Here is a 24,134-nt window from a genome sequence, read left to right on the forward strand (position 1 = left end):
CCTCCTTCATGTCTTCTGATGTATTGGCCTGTCTCCTGGTAGTGCCTCCATGCTCTGGACACTACACTGACAGACACAGCAAACCTTCTTGCCACAGCTCACATTGATGTGCCATCCTGGATGAGCTGCACTACCTGAGCCACTTGTGTGGGTTGTAGACTCTGTCTCATGCTACCACTAGAGTGAAAGCACCGCCAGCATTCAAATGTGACCAAAACCTCAGCCAGGAAGCATAGGAACTGAGAAGTGGTCTGTGGTCACCACCTGCAGAACCACTCCTTTATTGGGGTTTTGTTACTAATTGCCTATAATTTCCACCTGATGTCTGTTCCATTTGACAATAGCATGTGAAATTGATTGTCAATCAGTGTAGCATCCAACATTGGATGTTGAAGAGAGTCTGGAGGCCCCTATACATATTAGATGTTCAGTAAATCCTGCCTCAATTGGTTGGCTTCAATGAGACAAATCTAGCTCCAATCCATGCAGTGCTGTTCAAACCATATCTAGAGATCAGTGGGAGTCACAGCACTGAGACCCTGACCAAACAGGACTTTTTACATGTCTGTACGACAATTATTAAATGACAGTAATGCTTTAAAGGGTTACTCCTCCAATAGACATCTTATTCCCTATCCAGAGGATAGGGGAAAAGATGTCTGATTGCGGGGGGCACGCTGCATAGAACCCCCTTGATCTCTCCTGCAGCATGTCCTGTCATCTGCTGCACGGAGCGAAGTTACAATGCACAAGCCTGCTGGATTTATGTAGAGCAGGGGTCTCAGACTCCTGACCCGCGGGCCATTTGCGGCCCGCGGAACAAAATTTGACAGACCAGGTGCTGGCCAGGTGATTTCTTCAGGCATTTAGCCCTGCTTCGGGCAAGCAGGGCTAAATGCCAGAAGACTTCACACACATGTAGGCACACACTGCTACTGTACCTATATCTCCCTGCTGCAGCCTATAACGAGCCTTCCTGGAGCGCAAGACACCGGGATGCTGACATTACCTAATGCACGCATCCCCGTAAAGAAGGCTCGTTTTAGGCTGCAGCAGGGAGATGTAAGTACTGTAGTTGTGAAACTTAACTTAACTTGCCTAATTACTTGCCGAATAAGGGAGGACCTGCTTATCACCAGGGGCTAACCTATCTTCTTAGGGGGCATACTTGTTTAAATAGGAGCCCTACCTGCCGTGGTAATATCTATCTGGGGGCCTGTACACCTATTTGGAACCCCTACCTGATCATCAGGTAGGGCTCCCCAATAGGTTGACAGGCCCCCAGATAGATATTACCCACATCAGTGATGGATATCAAATCTATCTGGGTCCTCTATACCTACTTGGGAGCCCTACCTAATGGGGGTCATATCTATCTGGGGGCCTGTGTACCTACTGGGGATCCCTACCAGATGGGGGTCATATCTATATGGGGGCCTATGTACCTACTGGGGAGCCCTACCAGATGGGGGTCATATCTATCTGGGGGCTTGTCTGGGAGCATTATATTTGAGGGGCACATGATGGGGGCATTATATGTGAGGGGCGCATAATGGGGGCATTATATGTGAGGGGCACATGATGGGGGCATTATATGTAAGGCGGCACATAATGAGGGCATTATATGTTAGGGGAGCATGATGGGGGCATTATATGTGAGGGGCACATGATGAGGGCATTATATGTGAGGGGCGCATGATGGGGGCATTATATGTGAGGCGGCGCATAATGAGGGCATTATATGTGAGGGGCGCATGATGGGGGCATTATATGTGAGGCGGCCCATAATGAGGGCATTATATGTGAGGGGCGCATGATGGAGGCATTATATGTGAGGGGTGCATGCGGTCCAGCCTCTACCTCCAATGGCGCACAGATGATTTGAGTTTGAGACCCCTGATGTAGAGGCCCTTGCGTTTACATAAAGCCGTGCATATCTGAGGCTGCCTAACCTCTAAGATGGAAATTTCACCTATAGTTTACACTTGCTAACAAGTGTAAACTATATTAAATTTGGCATGCGCAGGCAGCAACACCCCCCTTGAGTAAAACCATGACCTCTCTGCTGTAAGCTCAGCCCATTTGGCGAGTTTGGCAGAGAAGATCAATACGTTGCATAGTTTTGAAAAAAAAATGCTACTTTTTAATTCCAATTTAGATGTAAATCCATTACTGAAATGGACTCATGGATAAGTGTGTTAGTTCAAATTATGTGCAGTTTTGATGTGTTTTCTTCTTCAAAGTTTCTTAGAGAAATATTGCCATGGGGCAAAAGTTATTTGAACTTTTATCACAATTGAGGGATTTTATGAAGATCTGAAGTCTTTTGGCTGTGTGCACGTTAAATTCTTACTGCATTAGTTATTCTTAACTTTTTTTGCATTTTGTTTTTAAAATCATGCTAAAAACATCAAATTAAAATTGCAGTAAAACATTACCATCTTTGCCACAATGTTGGAAACATCAAAGCAAAAACAGCTAAAACACAGCAAAAAAACAAAAAAACAAACAATGCTTGAATACAGCATAAGGGAATGTGTTTCTCTCTCTGTGGGGAACACGACTCTTTTCCCAAAAACCACGCACATTTTGTAGTTTTTTTTTTTTTTTCCACTCTGAGTGTTTCTTATTCTGTCAGCTTTTCTCTGTCCTACATTCAGAATTTACACAGAATTTAGGCACACAACCCAACAAAAAGAGTTGGAATGCTGTAAGTAAATGAGAGGCAATGTGTGTGTGAGTGTGTGTGTGTGAGTGTGTGTGTGTGTGTGAGTGTGTGTGTGTGTGAGTGTTCCAGCATCACTTCCAAACGGCTAAAGATATTAACATGAAACTTGGTACACATGTTACTTATATGTCAACAACAAACATAGGATAGGTAATTTACCCTTACCCTCCCCTATTTACGAGGGTCAGGGTCTTTGCTTAAAGTCCCATACAAGTCTATGGGCAATATATGTTACGGCATAATTTCCAAACAGCTGGAAATATTTCTATAATACTCTGTCACATGTTACTTAAAAACGAAACTAAAAATGTATGAGTTAATTTAACCCTAGCCTACCACCACCACCACCCTCCCCCCATTAATGGAGGTCTGGGTTTTTGTTGAATGTCCAGTGGAAATATATGAGCAATGTATCTTCCAGCATAACTCCTGTACGGCTGAAGATATTTCGCTAATTCCTGGTCACATGTTACTTATATGTCAAACAAAAATATATAATGGTTAAATGAACCTTAACCTACCCCCTTATGTGAAGGATGGGGTTTTGGTTTCAAGCCCCATACAAGTACAGTGGGACAAAAAAGCATTTAGTCAGCCACCAATTGTGAAAGTTCTTCCACTTAAAAAGATTAGAGAGGCCTGTAATTTCCATCATAGGTATACCTCAACTATGAGAGACATATTGAGAAAAAAAACATCCATAAAATCACATTGTCTGAATTTTAAAGAATTTATCTGCGAATTATGGTGAAAAACAAGTATTCTGTCAATAACAAAAGTTCATCTCAATGGTTTTTTATATACATTTTGTTAGTAATGACAGAGGTCAAACATTTTCTGTAAGTCTTCACAAGGTTTTCACACACTGTTGCTGGTATTTTGGCCCATTCCCCCATGCAGATCTCCTCTAGAGCAGTGATGTTTTGTGGCTGTCGCTGGGCAACACAGACTTTAAACTCTTTCCAAATGTTTTCTATGGGGTTGAGATCTGGAGAATGGCTAGGGCACTCCAGGACCTTGAAATGCTCCTTATGTAGCCACTCCTTCATTGCCCGGGCAGTGTGTTTGGGATCATTGTCATGCTGAAAGACCCAGCTACGTTTCATCTTCACTGCCCTTGCTGATGGAGGAGGTTTTCCCTCAAAATCTCATGATACATGGCCCCATTCATTCTTTCCTTTACATGGCTCAGTCGTCCTGGTCCCTGTGCAGAAAAACATCCCCAAAGCATGATGTTTCCACCCCCATGCTTCACAGTAGGTATGGTGCTCTTTGGATGCAACTCAGCATTCTTTCTTCTCCGAACATGGCAAGTTGAGTTTTTACCAAAAAGTTTTACTTTGGTTTCATCTGACCATATGACATTCTCCCATAAGTCTGCATGATATAGGCAATAAAAAAAAAACTTGGAGTGCTTTTTTTTAACTCTTCAGTCATGTGACACAACCTAGTACATCAGAATATCCTACTGAAAGGTATTCCATTTGCATTGGTTTCCATTTAAGTTTCCACAGGATAGGGCATAAGTGAATTTTTGCGGATGTTTTCCTTTAATGATTCTCCATCAGCTGCCATATTCAGGACAGAAGCAGCAATGCTGTTGAGGTAGAAGAATGTGACTTTGCAATTCAAATAAATGAAGCAGAACTTCTAAAGAGCATACATTAGTAAGTTTCCTATATTTCCTATGTTACCCTTATAAACTCTCAATCCTTTAGGTAGTCTGGTATTGTCACATGCTGAGTTCTTTGCCTGGAGCTAGGCAACATTCCAATCACAAAAAATAACATGCAATGTAACATTAAGGTATCATGAGATAATAATTAAAAATATTACATATGAAACACTTCATAATATATAGCTTAAATAGTTGTTCATTTGATCACACTTGTCTACCACAGCAAATTATTTACACATAGCAATCAGCAAATATGGAGATCACCAGGCAAGGTTGCCAAGCTGCCCAATGCCCAACAATATTTTACAGATTGCTTTTCATTAGAATATTATCTCCATAGCATTGGCCATAATTATGACTACCCTCCATTTGATAGCCTTTTTGAATTCTTACATATTTTTAAGTAATTGCCTGTTATTGTACTACTTTAACAAAAAAAACTTTTTGTAAGAAAATTAGTATGTTTAAAATTGTCCTATTCTGACTCCTATATATATATATATATATATATATATATATATATATATATATATATGTATAAATATATATATATATATATATATATATATATATGTCACGATTCGGCTGGCAGGAGGTGGATCCTCTGTGCCAGAGAGGGATTGGCGTGGACCGTGCTAGTGGACCGGTTCTAAGTTACTACTGGTATTCACCAGAGCCCGCCGCAAAGCGGGATGGTCTTGCAGCGGCGGTAGTAACCAGGTCGTATCCACTAGCAATGGCTCAACCTCTCTGACTGCTGAAGATAGGCGCGGTACAAGGGAGTAGACAAGAGCAAGGTCGGACGTAGCAGAAGGTCGGGGCAGGCAGCAAGGATCGTAGTCAGGGGCAACGGCAGGAGGTCTGGAACACAGGCTAGGAACACACAAGGAACGCTTTCACTGGCACGATGGCAACAAGATCCGGCGAGGGAGTGCAGGGGAAGTGAGGTATAAATAGGGAGTGCACAGGTGAACACACTGATTAAGCCAACTGCGCCAATCAACGGCGCAGTGGCCCTTTAAATCGCAGAGACCCGGCGCGCGCGCGCCCTAAGGAGCGGGGCCGCGCGCGCCGGGACAGGACCGACGGAGAGCGAGTCAGGTACGGGAGCCGGGGTGCGCATCGCGAGCGGGCGCCACCCGCATCGCGAATCGCATCCCGGCTGGGAGAGGTATCGCAGCGCACCCGGTCAGCAGATCTGACCGGGGCGCTGCAGTTGCGAGGATGTTGCGAGCGCTCCGGGGAGGAGCGGGGACCCGGAGCGCTCGGCGTAACAGTACCCCCCCCCTTGGGTCTCCCCCTCTTCTTGGAGCCTGAGAACCTGAGGACCAGACTTTTGTCTAGGATGTTGTCCTCAGGTTCCCAGGATCTCTCTTCTGGACCACAGCCCTCCCAATCAACCCAAAAAATTTTTTTCCCTCGGACCGTCTTGGAGGCCAGTATCTCCTTCACGGAGAAGATGTCAGAAGAGACGGAAACAGGAGTGGGAGAAACAAGTTTGGGAGAGAAACGGTTGATGATGAGAGGTTTAAGGAGAGAGACATGGAAGGCATTGGGAATACGAAGAGAAGGAGGAAGAAGGAGTTTGTAAGAGACAGGATTAATCTGGCACAAGACTTTGAAAGGACCAAGATAGCGTGGTCCCAGTTTGTAACTGGGGACACGAAAGCGGACATATTTAGCGGAGAGCCATACCTTGTCTCCGGGAGCAAAGATGGGGGGAGTTCTTCTTTTCTTATCGGCAAACCTTTTCATGCGAGATGAAGCCTGTAACAGAGAATTTTGGGTCTCTTTCCATATGGTGGAAAGATCACGAGTCACTTCAACCACAGCGGGCAAACCAGAGGGCAAGGGAGTAGGGAGGGGGGGAAGAGGGTGACGGCCGTACACCACGAAAAATGGGGATTTAGCAGAAGATTCAGAGACTCTGAAGTTGTATGAGAATTCGGCCCATGGTAGAAGATCTGCCCAGTCATCCTGGCGGGAGGAAACAAAATGCCGTAAATAGTCACCCAGAACCTGGTTAATTCTTTCTACTTGCCCATTGGATTGAGGATGATAAGCAGAAGAGAAGTTTAATTTAATCTTGAGTTGTTTACAGAGAGCCCTCCAGAATTTTGACACGAATTGGACGCCTCTATCCGAGACGATCTGAGTGGGCAAACCGTGAAGACGAAAAATGTGTACAAAAAATTGTTTTGCCAACTGAGGCGCTGAAGGAAGACCAGGAAGAGGAATAAAATGTGCCATCTTGGAAAATCGATCAACGACCACCCAAACAACAGTGTTGCCACGGGATGGGGGTAGGTCAGTAATAAAGTCCATACCAATCAGAGACCAAGGCTGTTCGGGGACAGGCAGAGGATGAAGGAGACCAGCAGGCTTCTGGCGAGGAGTCTTATCCCGGGCACAGACAGTACAGGCCCGCACAAAATCAACAACATCCGTCTCCAGAGTCGGCCACCAATAGAAACGAGAGATGAGTTGCAAGGACTTTTTGATGCCCGCATGGCCTGCGAGGTGGGAGGAGTGACCCCATTTGAGAATCCCGAGACGTTGGCGTGGAGAGACGAAGGTCTTCCCTGGAGGAATTTGCCTGATGGAGACTGGAGAAGTGGAGATCAGACAGTCAGGAGGAATGATGTGTTGCGGAGAGACCTCTACTTCCGAGGCATCCGAGGAACGAGAGAGAGCATCGGCCCTAATGTTCTTGTCGGCAGGGCGAAAATGAATTTCAAAGTTAAAACGGGCAAAGAACAACGACCACCTGGCCTGGCGAGGATTCAGCCGTTGGGCAGACTGGAGATAGGAGAGATTCTTGTGATCGGTGTAAATGATAACTGGAAATTTTGATCCCTCCAGCAGATGCCTCCATTCCTCAAGTGCCAATTTAATGGCCAGTAGTTCTCGATCCCCGATGGAGTAGTTCCTCTCCGCCGGAGAGAAGGTCCTAGAAAAAAACCACAAGTAACAGCATGCCCGGAAGAATTTTTTTGTAGAAGGACCGCTCCAGCTCCCACTGAGGAGGCATCAACCTCCAATAGGAAGGGTTTAGATGGGTCAGGTCTGGAGAGCACGGGAGCAGAAGAAAAGACAGACTTGAGCCATTTAAATGCGTCTTCCGCTTGGAGAGACCAGGACTTAGGATTGGCATTCTTCTTGGTTAAAGCCACGATAGGAGCCACAATAGTGGAAAAATGTGGAATAAATTGTCTGTAATAATTGGCGAACCCCAAAAAACGTTGGATAGCACGGAGTCCGGAGGGGCGTGGCCAATCTAAGACGGCAGAGAGTTTATCTGGGTCCATTTGTAGTCCCTGGCCAGAGACCAAGTATCCTAGGAAAGGAAGAGATTGACATTCAAACAGACATTTCTCCATTTTGGCATAAAGTTGATTGTCTCGAAGTCTCTGAAGAACCATGCGGACATGCTGGCGATGTTCTTCTAAGTTGGCAGAAAAAATCAGAATATCGTCCAGATACACAACAACACAGGAATATAAGAGATCACGAAAAATTTCATTAACAAAGTCTTGGAAGATGGCAGGGGCGTTGCACAGGCCAAAGGGCATGACTAGATACTCAAAGTGTCCATCTCTGGTGTTAAATGCAGTTTTCCATTCGTCCCCCTCCCTGATGCGGATGAGATTATAAGCACCTCTTAAGTCCAGTTTGGTAAAGATGTGGGCACCTTGAAGGCGATCAAAGAGTTCTGAGATAAGAGGTAGGGGGTAGCGGTTCTTTACCGTGATTTTATTAAGTCCGCGGTAATCAATGCAAGGACGTAGGGAGCCATCTTTTTTGGACACAAAGAAAAATCCAGCTCCGGCAGGAGAGGAGGATTTGCGGATAAACCCCTTTTTTAAATTTTCCTGGATGTATTCAGACATAGCAAGAGTCTCTGGGGCGGACAGAGGATAAATTCTGCCCCGGGGTGGAGTAGTGCCCGGGAGGAGGTCAATAGGACAGTCATAAGGCCTGTGAGGAGGTAAAGTCTCAGCTTGTTTTTTGCAAAATACGTCAGCATAGTCCATATAAGCCTTAGGGAGACCGGTTACAGGGGGACCCACAGGGTCACGGCAGGGAGTACTGGGAACCGGTTTAAGACAGTCCTTGAAACAAGAAGTACCCCAGCTCTTGATCTCTCCTGTGGACCAATCAAGGGTTGGGGAATGGCGTTGAAGCCACGGTAGTCCAAGGAGAATTTCGGAAGTGCAATTGGAGAGGACCAAAAACTCAATTTTTTCGTGATGAGGTCCGATGCACATTAGGAGGGGCTCCGTGCGGTAACGCACGGTACAGTCCAATCTTTCATTGTTAACACAATTGATGTAGAGGAGTCTGGCGAGACTGGTCACCGGGATGTTGAACCTGTTGATGAGAGAGGCCAAAATAAAATTTCCTGCAGATCCGGAATCCAAGAAGGCCATAGTAGAGAAGGAGAAGGTAGAGGCAGATATCCGCACAGGCACAGTAAGGCGTGGAGAAGCAGAGTTGACATCAAGAACTGTCTCACCTTTGTGCGGAGTCAGCGTACGTCTTTCCAGACGGGGAGGACGGATAGGACAATCCTTCAGGAAGTGTTCGCTACCGGCACAGTACAGGCAAAGATTCTCCATGCGGCGTCGTGTCCTCTCTTGAGGTGTCAAGCGAGACCGGTCAACTTGCATAGCCTCCACGGCGGGAGGCACAGGAACGGATTGCAGAGGACCAGAGGAGAGAGGAGCCGGGGAGAAAAAACACCTCGTGCGAACAAAGTCCATATCCTATGTAGAAATTATAAATAAAAAATATTTATGTGAACCAGTCCTCAAAAGCACAGGGGAGAGAAAAAGGAAAAGACTAGTGGAGATGGGATCCAAGAAATGGTCTTTATTATATAAAAAGGATATATATGGCCAATCGCCTAGCAGGGCCCTTGCTAAAGGCGAATGGAATATACTGGGTAAAAAATAGATATAATAAAAAATACAGAATATAGTAGGATTAAAATGAGATAAATATGATGGGTAAGTAGCACCAAAGAAAATTCATTAATTAAATATCTGCTGCATATATCAGGAGAAAACCTTCTCAGTCCATATAATTCATAGGGATATTTCAATGAAAAATCCACAAGAAATGTCCAGAATGAAAAGTCACAATTAGTTTGGGTGTGTCCGGAGTAACGATATATGGTAGTGAGTGTAGCCACAATAGCTACAATAGGAAATTCATGGACAGGTAATGCAGACAATGTGGCAAACACTGTCAGCGATGAAGATGCCAAGTTTCGGTGCACAGCACCACTCACCCTCCTTTGGAGTCCTCAGGTCCGGGCTGGCACGGCTGAGTCCGGCACTCTGGATATCAATGCCCGCCTGGGTGGTATGCTGGGTGAATGGCTGAATCTCCGGGGGTCCGAGTGTCCTGGGCTGGCACGGGAGGCGTCCGGCCTTGGGGAGGATGATGTCCAGGAGTAACTCTGCCGACCGGGGCTGTGAGAGGATGCAGGTAACAGGTGGTGCGGATTGCACGTATGAATAAGGTGCTAACAGCGCGCGTGCAGCAGTGGTCCCGGAATCGTGGGCATCCAGCTGTTGCAATTGGAATATGGCAGATACAGTCTATTTGAAGTGATATACACTTATGGATAAGGTGCAGATAATGGGCTAGACGCGTTTCAAGGCCGCGGGCCTTTTCTTCAGTAGCTATAGGTGTGACCTATAGCTACTGAAGAAAAGGCCCGCGGCCTTGAAACGCGTCTAGCCCATTATCTGCACCTTATCCATAAGTGTATATCACTTCAAATAGACTGTATCTGCCATATTCCAATTGCAACAGCTGGATGCCCACGATTCCGGGACCACTGCTGCACGCGCGCTGTTAGCACCTTATTCATACGTGCAATCCGCACCACCTGTTACCTGCATCCTCTCACAGCCCCGGTCGGCAGAGTTACTCCTGGACATCATCCTCCCCAAGGCCGGACGCCTCCCGTGCCAGCCCAGGACACTCGGACCCCCGGAGATTCAGCCATTCACCCAGCATACCACCCAGGCGGGCATTGATATCCAGAGTGCCGGACTCAGCCGTGCCAGCCCGGACCTGAGGACTCCAAAGGAGGGTGAGTGGTGCTGTGCACCGAAACTTGGCATCTTCATCGCTGACAGTGTTTGCCACATTGTCTGCATTACCTGTCCATGAATTTCCTATTGTAGCTATTGTGGCTACACTCACTACCATATATCGTTACTCCGGACACACCCAAACTAATTGTGACTTTTCATTCTGGACATTTCTTGTGGTTTTTTCATTGAAATATCCCTATGAATTATATGGACTGAGAACGTTTTCTCCTGATATATGCAGCAGATATTTAATTAATGAATTTTCTTTGGTGCTACTTACCCATCATATTTATCTCATTTTAATCCTACTATATTCTGTATTTTTTATTATATCTATTTTTTACCCAGTATATTCCATTCGCCTTTAGCAAGGGCCCTGCTAGGCGATTGGCCATATATATCCTTTTTATATAATAAAGACCATTTCTTGGATCCCATCTCCACTAGTCTTTTCCTTTTTCTCTCCCCTGTGCTTTTGAGGACTGGTTCACATAAATATTTTTTATTTATAATTTCTACATATTACATTAGGCCTTTTGGGTGAAGGCAACACCTTTAACCTCAAGCACATTATTTCTTTTATCCTAAGTGAGCTACACATATTTTACAAAGTCCATATCCTGGCGGAGCTCCTGACGCCTTTCGGAAAAACGCATGTCAATGCGAGTGGCTAGATGAATGAGTTCATGCAGGTTAGCAGGAATTTCTCGTGCGGCCAGAACATCTTTAATGTTGCTGGATAGGCCTTTTTTAAAGGTCGCGCAGAGGGCCTCATTATTCCAGGATAATTCGGAAGCAAGAGTACGGAATTGGATGGCGTACTCGCCAACGGAAGAATTACCCTGGACCAGGTTCAGCAGGGCAGTCTCAGCAGAAGAGGCTCGGGCAGGTTCCTCAAAGACACTTCGAATTTCCGAGAAGAAGGAGTGTACAGAGGCAGTGACGGGGTCATTGCGGTCCCAGAGCGGCGTGGCCCATGACAGAGCTTTCCCAGACAGAAGGCTGACTACGAAAGCCACCTTAGACCTTTCAGTAGGAAACTGGTCCGACATCATCTCCAAGTGCAGGGAACATTGCGAAAGAAAGCCACGGCAAAACTTAGAGTCCCCATCAAATTTATCCGGCAAGGATAGTCGTAGGCCGGAAGCGGCCACTCGCTGCGGAGGAGCTGCAGGAGCTGGCGGAGGAGATGATTGCTGAAGCTGTGGTAGTAGCTGCTGTAGCATCACGGTCAGTTGAGACAGCTGGTGGCCTTGTTGCGCTATCTGTTGCGACTGCTGGGCGACCACCGTGGTGAGGTCGGCGACAACTGGCAGTGGAACTTCAGCGGGATCCATGGCCGGATCTACTGTCACGATTCGGCTGGCAGGAGGTGGATCCTCTGTGCCAGAGAGGGATTGGCGTGGACCGTGCTAGTGGACCGGTTCTAAGTTACTACTGGTATTCACCAGAGCCCGCCGCAAAGCGGGATGGTCTTGCAGCGGCGGTAGTAACCAGGTCGTATCCACTAGCAACGGCTCAACCTCTCTGACTGCTGAAGATAGGCGCGGTACAAGGGAGTAGACAAGAGCAAGGTCGGACGTAGCAGAAGGTCGGGGCAGGCAGCAAGGATCGTAGTCAGGGGCAACGGCAGGAGGTCTGGAACACAGGCTAGGAACACACTAGGAAACGCTTTCACTGGCACAATGGCAACAAGATCCGGCGAGGGAGTGCAGGGGAAGTGAGGTATACATAGGGAGTGCACAGGTGAACACACTAATTAGACCAACTGCGCCAATCAGTGGCGCAGTGGCCCTTTAAATCGCGGAGACCCGGCGCGCGCGCGCCCTAGGGAGCGGGGCCGCGCGCGCCGGGACAGGACCGACGGAGAGCGAGTCAGGTACGGGAGCCGGGGTGCGCATCGCGAGCGGGCGCCACCCGCATCGCGAATCGCATCCCGGCTGGGGGCGGTATCGCAGCGCACCCGGTCAGTAGATCTGACCGGGGCGCAGCAGTAGCGAGGATGTTGCGAGCGCTCCGGGGAGGAGCGGGGACCCGGAGCGCTCGGCGTAACAATAGATACAACAAGAAAACCAGGGTACCCAAGGGGACCAAAATCCTTAGCACATCAGCCACCAATCCCCTCACCACCTCCCAATAAGGGACAATCAAAGGGCAGGACCAGAATATGTGAAAGACCGTTCCTAACCCCACACCACAGCATCAACATTGAGGGGGAATATTTGGGTTCAATTTATTAAGCAGTGCAGGGGTATGGTACCAGCCCATTAACATCTTAAATTGCGTTTCTTTATAGGCTGTACAAATGGAGGCCTTAGAAGCCTGCTGCCAAATAATCCGCCATTGGGGCAGGGTGATAGTGGTGTTCAAGACCTCCTCCCAACGACTCATGTAATGATGAGATGGGGCACTTCCGTCAGGAGGAGCATTAATAATGGAAAAAATGTCTGAGAGAAGATCCTTCATCTGTGGCCCAGCGCTGCACAACCGCTCGAAGGCCGTAGGTAGGGAGACCACATGAGTTCCCAGTACAGATGACATAAAATGCCTGAGCTGAAGATAATGAAGTTGTTCGGAGGAGGGAAGACCATGTCGGGAGAAGAAAGGAAAGTTCTCAAAGAATGGTAGCGTACGGGACAGGGGGACCACTATGTCAGCCCAACAAAAGAGTCCCCTACCACCTCACTCCCTAACCATATTAGAGGGGGGACTCGGAGGGAAAGCTGGATGGTAAAGGAAAGACTGCAGTGGGGAGATACGGGGAAAAAACTGTATTTCCTGGAGCAATACCCCAAAACATACCTGGAGAAGGACATGGGTCCTGGTAGAGGGCCAGGGGGAACTATAAGGGGGGGGGGGAGGGACTCCAGAGAAATGTATTTGGGTGGATCAGTGCCAGCCACAACTTCTCAAGTTCCATCCAATGGCTATAAGCATGGCATGCGGTCCAGGCAACTAGATGGCGTAGGTGAGCAGCCCAATAATATTTAGTGACATCTGGTACTGACAGGCCCCCCATGTGCCTACCTGCCAACATAACCGACACTGGGAGACTATGCCTCTTACCATCCCAGATAAAACGAAAAATGGCTGATTGGAATATTTGCAGGGCAGGCAATAGTACACGAACGGACAGTGTATCGAAAAAAATAGAGCAATTTAGGGAGTATGGTCTTTTTAACCGCCGCTATACGCCCAAAAAAGGAGATAAATTGGGACTGCCACTTTTCCATGAGTGAGCAAAGGTGTCGGAACAGAGGACAGTAGTTAGCAGTGTAGAGAGAGGAGTAGCTTCGAGTGAGGTGGACACCAAGATAGGTAATATTAGAAGTAGAGCAGGAAAAAACCCTCAGGTATGGCACTGCAGACTCTTGTAGACAGATGAGGCGGATGCCAAAGGTAATAGGAAAGTCCTCAGCAGGACATTTTATTAAAAAAACAATAAAATGGACAAGATTACGCGTTTCGGGAGGATCCCTCCCTCCCTTCCTCAGATCAGGATCCTGATCTGAGGAAGGGAGGGATCCTCCCGAAACGCGTAATCTTGTCCATTTTATTGTTTTTTTAATAAAATGTCCTGCTGAGGACTTTCCTATTACCTTTGGAGTCCGCCTCATCTGTCTACAAGAGTCTGCAGCGCCATACCTGAGGGTTTTTTCCTGCTCTACTTCTAATATTGACTTCCAGGACGACTTGTTTCCTCCTGCAACCCATCGGCATAGCAGCGACTCGCACTACAGTACCCAGATTATATCGTGGGTGATATACTTTTTTGCATAGATCTCAAGGTGAGCGCCCATCTATAAGCCCCGTGGGGTTGCCCCCCCACCCACCACCCGATCTATTGAGGGTAAATACACGAGGCGCCGTCCGTCGGTCCTTTCTTTTCTTTTCTCTACAGATTCTTCAAGATAGGTAATAGCAGTGGGGGACCACCGGAAAGAATAGGTAGCACGTAGTTGAGTGGAAAGAGAAGGCGGGAGGTTCAAGGGCAGGGCCTCAGTTTTAGAGAGATTAATTTTATAGCCATAAACAACACCATAAGAGCATAAAACCCTATAGAGGTTAGGGATATAAGTCATAGGTCTCGTGAGGGTGAGAAGAACATCGTCAGCAAAGAGGCAGATTTTAAATTCTCTGTCATGGAGAGAAATTCCAGAGATGTCCGCACTCCCCCAGATCATGGCAGCAAGGGGTTCAATACATGAAGTAAAAATCAGGGGAGATAACGGACACCCCTGCCTGGTTCCATTGGACATAGGAAAAGGTGGGGAAGAGGCATGAGGAAGCTTGAGAGAGGCCGTAGGGGAAGAGTAGAGACCCCGCAGAGCAGTAAGAAAATTACCCATAATCCCAAATTTCCGAAGGGTGTCAAAAAGGAAAGACCAACCCAGCCTATCAAAGGCCTTTTCAGCGTCCAGACTAAGTACAACAGCCTGCTCAGATCGTCTATTAACCAGATGAATCAAATCAATCACCCGCCTCATGTTATCATCCCCCTGACGGCAAGGTATGAAGCCAACCCAGTCTTTATGGATGAGGGTGGGGAGGAGACAACCGAGACAGGCTGCTAGAATCTTAGAGAACAGCTTCAGATCGGTATTGAGCAGGGCGATGGGCCTATAACTGGAGCAATCATGCGGCTCCTTACCCGGTTTGGGAATAAGGGTAAGTAGGGAGTGCAGAAAGGACTGCGGGATCCCCTCTCCTTCACTAAGGAATTAAACAGAGGAGCAAGGTGAGGGAGAAGAAGAGCAAAGAAGGTCTTGTAATGTAAATAGGAAAAATCATCTGGGCCAGGGGAGCATCCGGAAGGCAAGGATTTAAGAACTTCTACAATTTCCTCAAGCGTGATCGGAGCATTTAAGATAGCCCATTCAAACACCGAGAGAGATGGCAGGTGGCATTACAAAAGAAAGGAGTCCAGCAGAGCTCCCCAGGGTCAGAAGGGAATTGTGAGGGAAGGGAATAAAGCTTAGAGTAGTAGTCCCTAAAGAGACGATATATAGCGTCAGGGCGATAGTGAAGAGTGCCAGAGGGGTCTTTCAGGGCCGAGGGCATCTGGGCTGCAGCACGGTCTCTCAAACGTTTAGCTAGCATCGAGTGGGCTTTTTTACCCTTCTCGTAAAACCGTTGTTTAGCATAGCAAAGCATGGCTCCACTTTACAGAGTGCAATATCACCCATTTGTGCACGTGCCACGACCAGACGCATCAGTACCGACAGGGAAGGAATAGAAAACAAAGCGGCCTCAAGCGTACGAATTTGCGTTTACAACTCCCGGGTTTGAGCCAAGGCATCTCATTTCAAGCGGGAGCCCAGAGCAATACAGTGCCCCCTATTTACAGATTTATGGGCCTCCCAAAGAACCGCTTGAGAAGAGACAGAACTCTGGTTGAGAATAAAATATTCGAATATAGAGGCCTTGATTGACTCCCGGGAGGGCAAGGATTTGAGTAAAGAATCATTAAGACGCCAGTGGCAGCGTCTGGGAGAGGAGGAGAAAATGGAAAAAGACAGGAGGACTGGACTATGATTGGACCAAGAGATAGGGTCGAGAGAAGCAGAGGAAAGCATGCAAACCATAGGTAAGTTGCCAAAAAAGTAGTATATACGGGTAGGTAGTTTATGTGGGTGGGAGTAAAACGAGAACGATTTGTCAGTAGGGTGATTAATCCTCCATAGGTCATACAAGGAGGAGGAGCGTATCAAGCGACAGAAAAAGCCTCAGTTGGGCAGGAGGAGTAGGGCTGCCAAGGGCTGAATGGCGGTCCATGGAGGGAGAAAAAATAAGGTTAAAATCACTGCCAAAAAGCAAAGCCGATGGGGGGTATTTACTTAACTTAGCGAGCAACCCAAAGTAAAAAAAAAATGATCTGGGACGTACTGGGTGCATAGACGTTGCATAGAAGCAGAGATTCGCCGCCAAGGGAGCCCTCCACTATCACGTACGGTCCCTGGGGGTCAATATAGGAGGAGGAGACCTGGATGGGTCAGGACCGGTAGATCAAGATTGCCACTCCGGCCATCTTCCTACCAGAAGTGGCCGAAAAAGCAAGCAGGTAAAGAGGGTGTATAAATTGGAAAGAGCCAGAGTGGTTAGAGTGTGCTTCCTGAAGAAAAACTATATTGGCCCTCTGCGAAACTGTGACGGATCCTACAGTCACCCTACCTACTTGGACTTTAGGACATCACTATTTGTACCCTTCAGTTGATGTTGTCCAGTGACATAAAGCTCAGAGTTAAAATACTTTTATTTACTGTTTTCATACACTTTCTGCACATGGTCCACTTACTGTGCACAATACACCTTTTGCACTCAAGGCACTGTATAGGGAGAGCTAATCACCTTTGTTGGATTATCTCCCAGACTACCTGTCACCTGTATTACCTTTATTGGCTTATCTCCCAGACTACCTGTCACCTGTATTACCTTTATTGGATTATCTCCCAGACTACCTGTCACCTGTATTGCCTTCATTGGATTATCTCCCAGACTCACTGCCACCTGTATTGTCTTTACTGACCCTTCCCCCTGTGATGTCCTTCCTATAAAAGGAGACACTTGTTCCACAATAAAGAGTTCTGATTTTATACCTGAAGACTGGTGTTGCCTTGTTCCTTGAGTACAAGGATGCAATAATCTCTAGTTCTGCCTGGGGATATTGCCTGTGATATGCTGGGGCTTGTCATCCGGAAGGAGAAGTCACTTTTGGCGGAGTCAGTCCGTCACAGAGACCAACTCCCATTGCAGGAGGCCCCTCTTAGGGGGGGAGTTGAGGCCCTTAACATTCAGGGAAACACACTTAGCCATGGTCAAGGAAAAAGGGGAGGAGGAAGCTGAAAAAGAAAATGCAAAAAAGCATCATCGCGGGAGATAGAAGACAAGGGGAAACTTAACCGCCTCTGGAAGCCTAGAAGAGAAGGGAGGAAAAGAGGGAGGAAGGGTAGGACACATAAGGAAAGGGAAAGACAAGACAAACCATAAAAGACATAACAATGAAAACAGACATATAAGAAGAAGAACAAAAAAACATCAAATCATGGAATAAATCATTGACCACTGGGTCAAAGATGAGGCACAAAACAGCAGCAAAATCTAGGTGCATAAGCACCACCAAAGTACCAGTTAGTTTGGGAAGGCCTCTGTGGTGAGATGAGCAACGAACGACAAGAAAACGGGATCAGCCCAGAAAGGCTCACCCCACGGGGCCATGCCAAAGACAACAGGTATAGATGACCGCCAATAAGGTCATAGGATACAGTAACCACAACAGTTCAATAAGTGTAAATCAATAACAACAGGGAGGCCCCGCACACGGATATCATTCCAGCGCCCCCTATTATCCAAATCCTCCATATGGTCATGCATGTCACATAGGAACTCAGATTGTGAGGCAATGGTGGACTGGAGCTGAGCGATATATGCCCTGGTAGAATCGTGGGCACCTTCCAGACCCTCAAACCTGTCTAAGGCATGCTGCAAGTCTTGGCAAAGAGAGGAAATTTCAGCACGGCATGCATCTTTGACTTCAAAAATGAAAGAGCGAAAGTAGGAATGGGTGACAAGAGCTGATACATATCAAAGGGCGTAGGTGTGGGAGCTGGGATTCCCAAACACACCAGTTCCATGTCAGGGAGACTGTCCGAAGATGAAGCCCAATCCAATGCAGAAGGTGGATGGCTCAAGGGAGAGGCCTGGGGATCCTGGTTTGGAGAGGTAGCAGGCAGTACCAAGGTGGGGGGGGGGGGGGTGAGGAGTAAGCACCCCTCACTATGGTGGCCCAGGTGTACTGCAGGGCCTCTGTGGGCCCTTTATAGAGAGGGCACTGTGATGCAGGAGGCAGGGGACAGGAGAGAGGAGCTTGCACTGCAGGTGGAGCTGTAGCAGGATCTAGGGGCTGGGAAGCTGGGAGGACTCCGTCCTGTATCTGTGGCTGCTTGAATGACTGTGTCGGCTCCGGAGTCCACATCGCTTCCGCCGGGCCTGCTGAGTGCGCAGGCAGCTGCAGTGCCGGCGCACCGGATTCGCGGGAAGCTGGGAAACTGGGAGTGCAGATGTGAGGAGCTCCATGGGTCAGCGGAGGGTGCGCCGGTGGTGACACAGTGGCAGGAGTCACCCTGAGTACTCTAGGAGTCCCCGAGGCGGGTCCAGCAATGGCAGGCAGGCCGACGGGCCCAGGAGCTGTAGGAGGCCAGAGGAACCTCTGGATGCCGCACGGTACTGGGGACTGGTTGTGGGTGGCGGGGGGTCTCCCAGAGGATCTTCAGGAGGTTCTCCCCATAAAGCTGCTGGCGGTCAAGGTGTAATTAGGGTGGCAGAGGGCCTCGTGATGCCGGAGCTCTAAAACCGAGCAGCCATCTTCCACGGCACCTTGCCACGTCCCTCTGCTTAGTGACTTCTTTGTTCATCACTCGGTTTATTTTGTTGGTCTTAAAGGGGTTATCAATCATAAGGTGATTTTAGTACGTACCTGTCAGACAGTAATGGACATGCTTAGGAAAGATCTGCGCTTGTCTTTAGGCTAAATGGCTATGTTGTGAGATTACCACAACACTGTGGCTAGCTTTTTGTGAACTGGTATTTCCTTTTTGAGCTTTCTTCTTTGCCTACAAATCCCATAATTCCATTTTCTTCCCTCCCACACATCAGCCAACCCATCCATTGAAACATAAATGAGCTGCATCCATTCAAAAGACCTGTGGTTTTCAATCAGGGTGCCTACAGCTGTAGCAATAGTGTTACTCCCCGGAGCGCTCTCGGCGTTCTTCTGTGTGCAGCGCCCCAGTCAGACCTGCTGACCGGGAGCGCTGCACTATTATCACCGGCGGGGATGTGATCCGCGTAGCGGGACGCGCCCAGCCGTGGGTCGCATCCCAATCACCTCACCTGCTCCGTCCTCCTGCTGTTCTGTCCCGGCACGCGCGGCCCCGCTCTCTAGGGCGCGCGCGCGCCGGCTCTCTGAAATTTAAAGGGCCAGTGCACCATTAATTGGTGCCTGGCCCAATCAGTACCTACACCTTCAATACATATAAAAACCCACTACCCCTTCCTGTCCTTGCCGAGTCTTGTTGCCTTGTGCCCTGAGAAAGCATTTCTCTGTGTCCTCTCCGCATTCCAGTCCGGACCCTGACAGTAGATCCGGTCATGGATCCCGCTGAGGTCACGCTGCCCAGTGTCGCTGACCTAACCTCCGTGGTCGCCCAGCAGTAGACAGCAGTTGACTCAGTTGTCCGCTATGCTACAACAGCTTCTGCCGCAACAGCAGCAACCATCTCCTCCGCCAGCTCCTGCATCTCCAGTAGGTAAAGAGGAGAGACAGCACTGATCCAATCAGCGTGTGCAAGTAATCATCCAGGAATGCCAACCCGGAAAGGCATGCAAAAGTCCAAAGTGGATACAGCACCAAATAGCTGAGGACTCAGGCTAGTAGATGGAATGAGACTTTATTTGCTATCCATGTGCCTGGATAGCAAATAAAGTGTCATTCCATCTACTAGCCTGAGTCCTCATCTATTTGGTGCTAGCTCCTGCATCTCCTCCAAAGCGAGTGGCTGCTCCCAGATTCCGCCTGTCGCTACATGACAAGTTTGATGGGGACTCTAAACAGTGCCGTGGATTCCTGTCCCAGTGTTCCCTACACCTGGAGATGATGTCAGACCAATTTCCTACAGAACGGTCTAAGGTGGAGTTCGTGGTCAGCCTCCTGTCTGGAAAGGCCTTGTCATGGGCCACACCGCTTTGGGACCGCAACGATCCTGCCACAGCTACAATCCAGTCCTTCTTCTCAGAAGTACGTAATGTCTTTGAGGAGCCAGCCCAGGCTTCCTCAGCCGAGACTGCTTTGCTGAATCTTGTCCAAGGGAGTTCTTCTGTGGGCGAATACGCCACCCAGTTCCGCACCCTCGCCTCTGAGCTATCCTGGAATAATGAGGCCCTCTGCGCGACCTTCAAGAAAGGCTTATCCAGTCACATCAAAGATGTCCTGGCCGCACGAGAAATTCCTCCTAACTTGTCTGAACTCATCAATTTGGCCACCCGCATCGACATGCGTTTCTCGGAAAGACGCCAGGAGCTTCGTCAGGAAAAGGATCTTGTTCATACCAGCCGGTTTTCCTCCCAGGCTCCTCTCTTCCAATGTCCTTTGCAATCTGTTCCTGTGCCTCCTGCCGAGGAGGCTATGCAAGTGGATCGGTCTCGCCTGACCCAACAAGAGAGGACTCGCCGTAGGAATGAAAACCTGTGTCTATACTGTGCTAGCACCGAGCATTTCCTAAAAAACTGTCCTATTCGTCCTCCGCATCTGAGAAACACACCCACTCACCTAGTCGATGTAGGAGAGTCGTTGCTAGGAGTGAATTCTACCTCTCCACGATTGACTTTACCTGTGCGGATTGCTATACCCGCTAATGCTACTTCCTTCTCCGTTGTGGCCTTCTTGGACTCGGGTTCAGCAGGAAGTTTCATTGAAGCCTCTCTAGTAAACAGATTCAACATTCCAGTTACCCGTCTCGTCAAGCCTCTCTTCATTTCATCCGTCAATGGAGAGAGACTGGTCTGCACCGTGCGTTACCGCACTCAACCGCTACTCATGTCTGTTGGAGTTCACCATCATGAACATATTGAATTTTTTGTGCTACCCAACTGCACTTCTGAAATTCTTCTGGGCTTGCCCTGGCTCCAACGTTATTTGCTTAGCCTCGACTGGGTCACCGGGGACTTTAAGAGCTGGGGGTCTTCTTGCCACAATCGATGTCTTCACCCAGTTTCTTCCTGCCAAGTCTCCATGGCTACTCATTTGCCTGGTCTTCCCAAGGCCTATCAGGACTTTTCGGATGTTTTCTGTAAAAAGCAGGCAGAGGTCTTACCACCACATAGACCCTATGACTGTCCTATCGACCTGCTCTCTTGTACCACACCGCCCCGTGGTAGGATTTACCCACTATCTGCCCCGGAAACCCAAGCTATGTCAGAGTATATTCAAGAAAACCTCAAAAGAGGTTTTATCCGGTAATCATCTTCCCCAGCTTGAGCTGGATTTTTCTTTGTCGCTAAAAAAGATGGATCTCTCTGCCCCTGTATTGATTACCGCGGCCTCAATAAAATTACTGCAAAAAATCGCTATCGTCTGCCCCTCATCTCAGAACTCTTCGACCGACTGCAAGGTGCCAATATTTTCACCAAACTAGACCTAAGGGGTGCTTATAACCTCATCCGTATTCGTGCAGGTGATGAATTGAAGAGCGCCATCAATACCAGAGATGGTCATTTTGAATACCTAGTTATGCCTTTTGGTCTATGCAACGCCCCAGCAGTCTTTCAGGACTTTGTTAATGACATTTTTTGGGATATGCTGTACTCTTGTGTGGTAGTCTATCTTGACGACATCCTCGTTTTTTCCTCCAACCTAGAGGAACATCGCCTTCATGTTCGTCAAGTGCTCCAGCGACTACGCCAAAATCAACTTTATGCCAAAATCGAGAAGTGTCTATTTGAACGCAGCAGTCTTCCCTTCTTGGGTTACATTGTGTCCGGACAAGTCCTTCAAATGGACCCTGATAAACTTTCTGCAGTAATGGATTGGCCTCGCCCCACTGGCCTGCGAGCAATCCAAAGATTTCTCGGATTTGCAAATTACTACTGTCAATTCATTCCCCACTTCTCCACCATTGTTTCTCGTATTGTAGCACTGACTAAGAAAAATCTAATCCGAAATCCTGGCCGCCACAGGCGGAGGAAGCCTTCAACCACCTCAAAGTCGCCTTCTCCTCTGCTCCAGTCTTGTCCAGACCTGATCCTCAGAAGCCCTTCTTCTTCGAAGGTTGACACCTCCTCTGTTGGAGCCGGAGCTGTTCTCCTACAAAAATCCGCTAAAGGGAAAAATGTCACCTGCGGATTTTTCTCCAAAACCTTTTCACCTCCAGAAAAAAATTATTCTATCGGAGACCGTGAACTGTTGGCAATTAAGTTGGCCCTTGAGGAGTGGAGACATCTTTTGGAAGGATCCCTACACCCCATCACCATTTATACTGATCACAAAAATTTGTCTTATCTCCAATCCGCCCAGCGGCTAAATCCTTGCCAGGCTAGGTGGTCGTTGTTTTTTGCCCGTTTAAACTTTCTGATCCATTTTCGTCCCGCAATCAAGAATGTCAGAGCCGATGCTCTATCTCGTACCAACGATGCCTCTGAAGCTGAGACCCTTCCTCAGCACATCATTCCCCCTGAGTGCCTGATCTCTTCTGCTCCTGCTTCTCTGGTACCTGTCCCTCCAGGAAAGACTTATATTCCTCCCCATCTTCGCCTCCGGATCCTCAAATGGGGCCATTCCTCCCTTCTGGCTGGTCACGCTGAAATCAAAAATACCTTACAATTGATTGCCAGACACTATTGGTGGTCCTCGTTGGAAAAGGATGTGACCGATTTCGTACAAGCCTGTACTGTATGTGCACGTGACAAGACCCCTCGTCAAAAGCCTTCAAGTCTTCTCCATCCGCTGCCGGTGCCTGAACAGCCTTGGTCCCACATAGCCATGGACTTCATCACGGATCTTCCTAAATCCCACGGCAACACTGTCATCTGGGTGGTCGTTGATCGTTTTTCCAAAATGGCTCACTTTATTCCGCTTCCAGGCCTTCCTTCTGCGCCACAGTTGGCGAAGCAATTTTTTCTGCAGATTTTTCGTCTTCACGGGCTTCCCACGCATATCGTCTCGGATAGAGGTGTTCAATTTGTTTCAAAATTTTGGAGAGCTCTCTGTAATCAATTAAAGATCAAATTAAATTTCTCGTCCTCCTATCACCCCCAATCCAATGGACAAGAGTAAACCAAAGGGGGGGATACTGTTATGCCGAGTGCTCCGGGTCCCTGCTCCTTCCCGGAGCGCTCGCGGCGTTCTTCTGTGTGCAGCGCCCCGGTCAGACCCGCTGACCGAGAGCGCTGCACTGTTATCACCTGCGGGGATGCGAACCGCGTAGGGTGATGCGCCCGCCCGCGGGTCGCATCCCAATCACCTCACCTGCTCTGTCCTCCTGCTGTTCTGTCCCGGCACGCGCGGCCCCGCTCTCTAGGGCATGCGCACCATTAAAGGGCAAGTGCACCATTAATTGGTTCCTGGCCCAATCAGTACCTGCACCTTCAATACATATAAAAAACCACTTCCCCTTCCTGTCCTTGCCGGATCTTGTTGCCTTGTGCCCTGAGAAAGCGTTTCTGTGTGTTCCATAGCCTGTGTATCCAGACCCTTGCCGTTGCCCCTGACTACGTACCATTGCTGCCTGCGAAGACCTCCTGCTACGTCCGACCTTGCTCTTGCCTTGTCCCTGTGTACCGCGCCTGACTCAGCTGTCAGTGAGGTTGAGTCGCTATCGGGTGGAACGACCTGGCGGGTTACCTGCCGCTGCAAGTCCTTCCCGCTTTGCGGCGGGCTCTGGTGAAAACCAGTAACCCCTTAGATTCCGTTCCCCTGGTATGGCCCACGCCATCACCTCACTTACACAGAGGATCCACCACCTGTGTCCTCTCCGCATTGCAGTCCGGATCCTGACAATTAGTTGAAGATTGATCTCTCTCCCACCAAGCGATTGCTCCACCCATTGAAGCAGACAGGCTACCTGTC

The 24,134-nt window shown here is 48.4% G+C and overlaps 1 long non-coding RNA gene across 1 annotated transcript in view; it reads left to right on the forward strand.

Moving 5' to 3' along the window:
- The window catches only part of LOC130360848 (uncharacterized), an 89,297-nt gene that overhangs the window by 59,542 nt on the left and 5,621 nt on the right, over nucleotides 1-24,134 (forward strand). Inside the window, exon 3 of the long non-coding RNA XR_008890830.1 lies at nucleotides 4,297-4,395. This is a non-coding gene — a long non-coding RNA (uncharacterized LOC130360848). The remainder of the gene's footprint in view (nucleotides 1-4,296; nucleotides 4,396-24,134) is intronic.

This window comes from Hyla sarda, chromosome 3, assembly GCF_029499605.1.
Source record: "Hyla sarda isolate aHylSar1 chromosome 3, aHylSar1.hap1, whole genome shotgun sequence".
In the NCBI taxonomy this organism is placed as follows: domain Eukaryota; kingdom Metazoa; phylum Chordata; class Amphibia; order Anura; family Hylidae; genus Hyla; species Hyla sarda.